Source organism: Diceros bicornis, chromosome 28 (assembly GCF_020826845.1).
Source record: "Diceros bicornis minor isolate mBicDic1 chromosome 28, mDicBic1.mat.cur, whole genome shotgun sequence".
Classification (NCBI taxonomy): domain Eukaryota; kingdom Metazoa; phylum Chordata; class Mammalia; order Perissodactyla; family Rhinocerotidae; genus Diceros; species Diceros bicornis.
In genome coordinates, this window is record NC_080767.1 from 40,988,607 (window position 1) to 40,997,590 (window position 8,984).

The 8,984-nt window shown below is 59.8% G+C and overlaps 1 protein-coding gene across 3 annotated transcripts in view; it reads right to left on the minus strand.

The window, feature by feature from the left end:
- The window catches only part of BRD3 (bromodomain containing 3), a 37,267-nt gene extending 33,210 nt beyond the window's left edge, over positions 1–4,057 (minus strand). For 2 of the 3 annotated variants that reach the window (XM_058524431.1, XM_058524429.1), the window contains exon 1: positions 3,974–4,057. The gene's annotated coding sequence lies outside the window, so the exon portion shown is untranslated. Of the gene's footprint in view, positions 1–2,429; positions 2,597–3,973 lie in introns of those variants that run through there. The other variant, XM_058524430.1, reaches the window with a different exon arrangement.
- Positions 4,058–8,984: the final 4,927 nt, after the last annotated feature.

Genomic DNA, 8,984 nt, shown 5'->3' on the forward strand with positions numbered 1-8,984 from the left:
GGGCGGGCATCGCGAGTGCCCGTCAATGCTCTCAGGGCTCCATCTGACAGTGCGAGAGATGGGGGTCAGCTGGGGGCTGGAGAGCACTCCCTTCCTGCAGACTCATACTCGCCCCTTCTCTCCCTTTGCACCCACGTGTCCCCCCACCGCCCCGCGACACTGTCATGCCAGCGCTGGCATGCCGCACTGCACAGGGAGGGCCTACCCCAGGTCCTCTTCCTTCTGGGACCACACGAGCAGGGTCCTGCCGCTTGGTGCTGCAAATGCGCTCGGTGCTGCGTACGTGCTCCTGCACGTGGGCAGCCGTGTCCACGACGATGTCACCTGAGAGCCAGGCTCCGTGTTCAGCCCTCACGGGAGGTGAGGACATTCCTGCCCCCAAGTCCGAGGCTCCCAGCTATGGGGGACCTCAGTTGGGCCCCCCTCACCCCAGCTTCTCATGACATTTAGCACCTGTGACGGGCACCCCCACTCCAGCCCCACCGGCACCCTCCTGAACATCACACTCCTCAACATCACTTCTGGAACTGCTGTCACGCCGGCTACCAAGCCCAACTTCCAATCACACGTGGAAAACTCTGACCAGGAGACACCCCACATGTCGCTGCACCCCAGTGCGACATTTCCCAAGGAGCCAGAAAAGCACTTTCCCAGCAGCTCATTAACTTCTGACCAACCCTCCCAGGAGTTCAGGGACCCCCGGCAAGGGGGACGGGGGCTTCCTCCCCAGCACGTCTTTCGGCTGGCTCTGACTCCAGGTTACAAAGGCCTAAAGAAGAGGTGACTGAGAACTGATTCTCTTACAGAATACTTAAAAGCTGGCGAAGGAAATAAGCTCTCACCCACAGCCCTGCAGCAGCAGAGCTGAAGGCCCCTGGTCACACACACGCAGGTTCCCAGTATCTCTGCACTAGACACGCGTCAAGAGGAGCCAGACTGCACGTGTAAACCGCGAGCCTGTGAATGATCCCAAAACGTGACACTTTGCCTTTAAGAGTCCCCAAGCTCCGCCGATGGCAGGAGGCACAGGTACCCGGGGCAGGGGGACGGGTGCCCAAGGGCTTCACGGACACGTGGATGCTGAGAAGGTTCGACACGCCAGGCACCACCTGGGCACCTAGGCAGTGACCAGGACCCCTGACCAAACACGCCAGGCGGCCCAGTGCTGCTGTGACACCTCCTGATCTCCTCTGTTGAATCAAGCGGGTAGAGCCTCCGGTGGGTGGGAGGGACGGCTCCTAAGCAGACCTGAGTCGCCGGGGCACCCAGAGTACGCAGCGAGCAGGGTGCTGCTCTCTGCCATAATTCGCTACCGTCTCTTGTTAAAGCAAACAACACTTCAACTAGGCACCAGCCTGCAGAGGCAAGCTAGACGGGGCCTGCCCGAGGGTCCCATCGGTTACAGCCCAGCCATCAGTCGGTGGGATGAAAAAGGACCAGGCTACTTGACGATCCACACCACTGACCCAGCCGCTTGAACTGCCCTGAAAATCCAGCAAACTCTAGAGTGGCTTCAGGCTCCAAGCTGCAGCTGCTCGGGGAGGGTGGGCTTTGGGTCTGTGTGGGTCCCCACGCCTGACCCGACCCCAGCTCCCCATGGACCAACAGGGAAGGGGGCCCACCAGCGGTGGACAGAAAGCCAGACAGACACCTCGGCCGGGCACTGAGGTGGCGTCCTGTTAGTTTGTACCTAGTGCTCCACTCCGGGGGCTGCGGGCCAGCCGGCCAGCGCTCCCAAGGGAAAGCTATGCCCCCGAGAACCAGGAAGTGGCCGTGCAGCTCACCACTTGCTGGGCACAGGGCTCCGGTGGCTGGCAACTCACCAACCTGGAGGAAGAGGGCACAGGAAGGAGCCGCTGGCCGCAGCAGCCAGCCAGGCGGTTCACTTTTTACGTGCCTGCCCCCCCACTTTCACTTTCTGCCCACAACTGCTCCCGAGCCAAAGGCGGGAGCAGAGTGTTTACAAATCCCGTCCTTTCTCCAAAGCTCACTTCCGAAGCATGTGCGAGCTGTTGTCGCAGGAGAGCAATTACTCCACTTTCTAAAAACAAAACAAAAATCAGAAGGGCCCTGACCGTCCACTCGAGAAAGGGTTTCAATCCTTCCTCCCTGGACGCCCCGTGGCAGGACTGGGACTGGATCTAAGCCTCTGAGGAGCTGCTCTGAGGCAGGTTTCCAGACACCTGGGGCCGAGGCACAGGGCCCCCGAGGTTACCAGAAAGGTCAGAGAGAATGCCCGGGCCTGGATGGCCTCCTGTCCAGGAACACCATGTGCCCCCCCTTTCCTGATCTGTAACCACCAGCACACATCAAGGCCTCAAGACAGACAAGGGCAAACACACAGCTTTACTTGCAAGTGAGAGGCTGCATTCACGGCTGCCAGAGGACAGGGTGGTGGTGGGGGAGGTCCCTAACCCCTGAAGACTGACCTTTGCACGAGTTCAGACCTTTACTTGACCCCCTTGAAAGCCAAAAGTACTCCCCGGGGGCATGCCACACCACACGACTTTCCATAGATTTCAGGAGCTGCCAGAGCTACTCCATGGACCCAGGAAAAGAACCCCCTTTTTAAAGGAAAAAGTAAGAGAGAAAGCCTACAAAACAGGGGAGTAAAAAGAAAACTTTCTTCTCCGTCCTGGGGCGGGGGGAGCATGAAGAGGAGGGGCCAGAACGACTCCTTCGCTTGCTTTCCTCCCGCCCCTCCAACCTTTAGCTAGACCACTGATACAAACAACCCCCCCCCATTACCTTTGCAGTCAGTAACCCAGCTAACCTGTGGGGGAGGGACACCAGTTACGCACTTCTGGGGAGAAAGCTTTCAGCCAAAATGAAGTGTCGCAGGACACTTGGGGACTGGGCCCAAAGGATGGAACTCACAAGATGGACCGGGACCCGACCGAGGTGGGTCTCCTAGCGGACCCCGTCCTGTGCCCCTACTTCCATCTTTCCAAAACTGCCCCAGGGCCCCGAGGGAAAGGAGGCCGCGCAAGGCCTCCACTCCAGTCCTGACCCCGTATGAGCAACCGGTGGCGAGAGGAGGGGGACGTCCCCCGAGTCCCCAGCTTGATTCACGGGAGCCCACCAGGGCCATGTGGACATTCGAGGTTTCGGTGAGCATTTCTCCCCGGGTAGGCTGGTGCCACGCTGTGACACCGGTGCCCACCCCAGTGGGAAAGAGGCAAAGCACCCCCGCTCCTCCCGCTCCACCTCGACCTCGCCCGGATTAAGCGCTTTTCAGGCTAATTTCAAAACGGGAACTGGCTGTCCTTCTGGCCTGGCTGCAACGACCCAACAACTCAAAGGGGCTCAAAGTCAGCTCCGGGCCCCTAACTCTGGGAGGAAGCTGCCCCCACGCCACGCCGCCGGCTCTTGGGGCGGCCGCGCAAGGCCGGGGCCCAGGCCTGGCCTCGCCCCCCGCCCCTGCCGTGGAGACGGTCCTAGCGCGAGCCCCCGCGGCGGCCGGGAGCCAGGACGGGCGGGGGCGCGCGGGGAAAGTGGCGGCGGAGCGCACGGCGCGGCCCGGGACGCCGCCGTGCACCTTCCCCTCCGCGTCCTCCTCGATTTCCCCCCTTCGAAAGATGGCGGGCAGAGGAAAGGGGGAAAAAAATCCCTTCCGTGAGAGAGGGCGCGCGGGAGGCTGGCTGGCGCGGGGCGCGCGGGCCGTGCCAACTCCGGGCTGCGCGCCCCAGCCGCGGCGACGCCCCCGAGCCCAGGACGCGGGCGGCCGAGAGGGAGCGGGCGGAGGGCGGAGAAGAGGGAGCCCGCGCCGCCGCCGCCGCCGCCGCGACCCCGGGCGGCCGCCGCGCTTTGTTGCATCGTGGCCGCGCACAAAGGCGGCGGCGGCGGCCCCGGCGCCCGGCTCCCCGGACGCGCAGGCGGCCTGCGCGGGGCGCACGGGGCCGCGCTCCCCGGCCCGCCGCCGCCCGCGCCGCCCGCCGCCCCGCGCGCGCAAGGAAGCAAGAGAAAGGCGTACTTGGCCTCGGCGGCTCCGGCGGCCGTCCCCTCCCGGCCCGCGCGGCCGGCTCCTCTTTGGCTCGCCGGCCCCGGCAGCATAATAGACGCGCCGGAGCCGAGCAGGGCTCATGCGCTGCGCCGCGGCGCCTGGCGGGAGACGTAGTCCGCGGCCGGGCCCGCGCCGGGGCCGCCCAGGGGAGGCCGCGGCGCGCGGACTACATGTCCCGGCCCCGCCGGCGCCGCGCCCCGCCCCGCGCGCCCCCGCCCGCCGCCCGCCCCGCCGACCCGGCCGCGAGCGGGCCCGGCCCGGGGGGCGCGCGGGGGCGGGGCGCGGCGCCAGGCGGCGACGCGGGGACCCTGGGCAGCCGCCCCAAGCCCAAGCCTGCGCGGCCCTCCCACACTCCCTCCTGCGCGGGGGACGTGCGCCTCTGGGCGAATTTCCTGGTGCTCCCGGGAGGCGTGGAAAAGGCGGGAGCGCGGCCGAGACCCCGGAGCCCGAGGAAGCCGCTCTCGAACCCGGGTCACGCTCGGTCCGGGCGGCGCGCACCTGCCCGGCGCCTGTGTTTGTAAACAAACCGCGCGCCTAATTAGCGTGGCGGGGGCGCGCGCGGGGGGCAGGGGCGGGGCGTCGGCGCGCGCGCAGGGGTGGCCCCGCCCGGGGAGGAGCCGCGCTTGGCCGCGCCCCCATCTCCCCACCTCCTCCGGCCCCTCCGCCTCCCTCTCGCCCCACGACGCGCGGAGGCCCGGGCGCCGAAGTTTGCTGTCGTGGGAGAGGGCGCCAAGTCCCCAGAGCTGGCGAGGAGCAGGAGATGTTCCTGGCTCTGCGTGGAGACCTTGCCCCAGCCTCAGTTTCCCCATCTGCCCAGGGAGGGGCAGGAATGAGATCAAAGGTCCCTAGCCTGAGATTCCAGGAGTGTACCAGGAAGGTAATAACGGGGATCCCGGGCCCTTTTCTGTATTTTGAAGGCTCAGCTCGTGGACACTTTTCGGATCTTTGTTTTGGTTGGCAAATCCTCGGGCGTACACATAAGTACATTTTTATCCAGCTGTAACTTGAGGTGGGCGCACGTTGTGTATGTTAGACTCCCATAAAAACGTCAAAAACAAGTTTTCCTCGGTGCTCCCTGATCCTGCCAACTGCAAGGTCGAGTTTCCTTGTGTGGGCTGGACCCATCCCAAGCTCCTGGGGTCACTGAGTTTATTTCAGGTTGAACAGGAGCTCAGTCTTTAGAAACGCACAGTCTTTAGAATATGAAAGTGAGGGCTGGCTCCGCTGAGCCCATTTGGCCCCACACCCAGCCAGGACAGGTGTTCTGTCTAAGGCTTTCAGGTGAGGAAACTGAGGCTCTGGGAGGTGGAGTCCTTGCCCTGGGTCACAGAGCCAATATGTCAGAGAGCTGAGATGCCAAAGCCCTGGGCTCTGGGAAGCACAGTTTGCAGGAGAGGCCACAGCCTTCCCACCCTCCCCACTGTCATTTTGCTGGGAGCTCAGGAGCTTGTTACAGCCTGGGGCAAGGCTCTGGCTGGGGAAGACCTTTGCCCTTTTAGTTTACACAGTGGCAGAAGGTTGGAGAAGGGACACGTGGGATGTGAGGGTCTGCAGACTGAGTCCTCAGAACCATCGTCCTGGTTGTGCCCCTCCCAAAGCCCGGTTTGGACTCTGGTTTACAGACTTCTGTTTATAAACGTCACCTGCCAGGCTACGTCCCCTTCCTGCCATCTGGGTCTCACCCCTTGGACATCCTGGGCACTCTGGCCACTAGGATGGGCCACGTCACCACTTAAAAAGACCCCGCCTCACTCCCCCTGAGCCCACAACAAAGAGCTGCCCCACCTGCTGTGGAGCTTGCAGCGCCAGGAGGGAGTGCACCCAGAGGCCACCCCTGACCAGCCAGGCTGCCCAAGGCCCGACCGAATGCCCAGGACCCTGATGACCCTCCTTGGGCCTCCTGCTGCCCCGAGGAGTCCCCCAGAGTGTGGCAGGACTCTGGACCCTCCTTGGGGGCCTGGCTCTGATGGAAGGACCCAGTCCCACCTCTCCCTTCCCCAGGCCCATGGGTTCTGCTTGCTCATCATGCATAGCCCAGGAGGCTCAGTGGGGTGACCTTCCCTGAGCCTGGGGAAGTCTCTGGGAACCAGAAGCTGTAAGGCAGACATGCGCATTTGAGCCTCTCAGCCCCTGGGCTAACTACCCCCCTCGGGCCTAGGGCAGGGGCCCCTCCCTGGGGCCTCTTGGGAAGCAAGGCTGCCTTGGGAAGGGACTTGGGGTGGCCCTGACTGCCCCCACCGCCACCAGCCACCATCCTCTCCCTTCCTGGGCTCTGGTTCTTGGAGTTTCAATGCCACTGAGGTTGGGCCTCCAGGGACTGCTGAGTGCCTGGAGTGGAGCCACTTAATCTCCTCAACCCAGGTTTCCTCATCTGTCAAAGGGGAACAAAAATAGGACCTCATCCTCCAGCTGTGGGGGAGGGGAAGGGACGTGTGCAGAAGGCCAGGCCTGTGGCCCCCCCCTGTCATGGCTTACCTCTCTGCCTTGATCTCTGACTCACTGGGCCTGTTGATTGGCTGTCTCCTCTCGAGCATGGCAGCTCTGTGAGAGCAGGGCTTTATATCCCCAGGGCCTACAACGGGTCCAACACCTCGTGGGTGCTCGATAAATATTTGCTGAATGAATAAATTTTCTCTTCTGTGCACCTGTCGTGCCCTCCAGCCTCCATCTGAAAAGCTCAGTGCAGCCGGACCTCCACCGGCTAAGGCAGCTGCCCTGCTCACCCCCACGTGAGGCCCTGCAGGGGGCCTTAAAGCCGTGGCCTTAAAGCTTGCACAGAGCCTTAACGCCATTCTCCGGCTGGGACAGGGCCCAGGGCCTCAACTGCCTCGTCCTCCCTCATGCAGTCTTCACCCACCATGCCCTTGGAGGCACAGAGCAGTTATTGCATTATAGTTTATACACGAGTCTCTTAAAAGTTTAATTATCATGAGTCCTTCCTCAGGAGACTGATCAGCTTTCAGAACAACTGAAAAAAAAAAAAAGTTTCTGTCTCTGCCAAGCAAAGGCTGGGCTACAGGGTGCTCCAGAGGGTGGGGAGCAGAGGTTTCTAATTATACAGTCAGTTCCTGACCACTTACTGAGTGGCCAGGTGCTGTGTCAAGAGCTTCACACACATAATTTCACTGAATCCCCAAACAATTCTATGAGGTAGGGGTTATTATGCCCACTTTACAGATGGAGATGGAGGCACAGTCAGCTTAAATTGCTAGCCTGAGCCATGGTTTGAACCCAGATGTGGGTTCACATTTCACCTGCAAAATACACTCCAGGAGCCTGCATTTGGGTTGGGGAGATGAGGTGTGTGTTTGAGGAAGCCAACGCCCACGTCCAGGTTTGTTCATTGGTTCTCTTAGAAAGGTGAGGGGAGCCCATGATGGGGTGCAGCTTGGAGATGAGGCTTCTCACTTCCCTGTTTTCCCTGCCCCCAAAGCAGCAGATCATTTGCTCAAAAGTATTAGCAAAGTCCTTAAGAGCGCAGAGTGGAAGGGTTCGCCTGGGGGCTCAGGGGAACAGAGAGAGCGGGCTGTGCTGCAGCTGCATAAATGTGGTCAGAGAGAGAAGGTCAGCAGGAGGCAGGGTGTGAAGACAGGTGGTGGCCCCCCGGGGCCTCAGTCTACTCATCTGTAAAACGGGGAAGATAAATACCTGCCTCATAGGATTGCTGTGAGGATGAATGAGGTGAAAATACTCATTTATAAGATGGCGCGTGGATTCATCCATTCACTCGCTCCAGAGGTATTGATGGGGGGGGGGGTGCCCTCCATTCCTGCTTCCTGGCACAGCAGGTACGACAGGGGACAAGCCAAACACCAGCTGCTGTGGAGCTGACATGCTCCTGGGAACCCAGAAACTATCATAAATAAGTCCAATATGCAGTGTGCCTGACGGTGCTCAGTACTATGGACCACAGTCAAGTCAGGGAGGGAGCTGGGGAGCTGGGTTAGTGTGGTCATGGCCGCTAAATGTGGGAACTAGGATCGTGGGTGATTTTAGTTTATTTTTCTTCTTGGTCATTTGGTTTTTTTCACAGCAAACAGGTATTACTATGTAATGACAATTGAATTTTGTTTGAAGAAGCGATCATTGTGATATAATGGAGAGAAGGCTGCCCTGGGAAGGTCTCCAGTCTCTGGGTCTCCTGAGATCCTTGCTCTAAGTTTAGGTGTCTCTGGCATTCCTGGGGCTCTGGTAGCTTAAAAGAGGACGGCACCAGGCCCCTCTTGGCTTTGCCACCCACAGGAAAGCTTTCTGCATTGATGTCCTGTGACATCATGGTCCTGTCTGTGTCCCCTCGTCATAGCTCCTGCCTCTGAGAAGGAACCCCAAGGCTATAAAATAAGGGTGTTTAAAATGACGGAAGAGGGCTGGCCCCGTGGCTTAGCAGTTAAGTGCGTGCGCTCCGCTGTTGGCGGCCCGGGTTCGGATCCCGGGCACACACTGATGCACTGCTTGTCTGGCCATGCTGAGGCCGCATCCCACATACAGCAACTAGAAGGATGTGCAGCTATGACATACAACTATCTACTGGGGCTTTGGGGGAAAAATAAATAAATGAATATTTAAAAAAATATAAAAAATAAACAATAAAATGACTGAAGACATAAAATAAATAACTTTTTTAGAAAGACTAATAGGGCCGGCCCCGTGGCTTAGCGGTTAAGTGCGCGTGCTCCGCTGCTGGCGGCCGGGGTTCAGATCCTGGGCGCGCACCGACGCACCGCTTCTCTGGCCATGCTGAGGCTGCGTCCCACATACAGCAACCAGAAGGATGTGCAACTATGACATACAACTATCTACTGGGGCTTTGGGGGAAAAATAAATAAAATTATTAAAAAAAAAAAAGACTAATAAAAAATGTGGAAGTTTTGGGGAAAAAACCCTAGAACTTCTAGAAGTCAAAAGTATAGGCTACACAGAAATGTAAAACTCAGAGGAAGGGATAAATAGCATATTAGATAAAGTTGAAGAAAGAATTAGT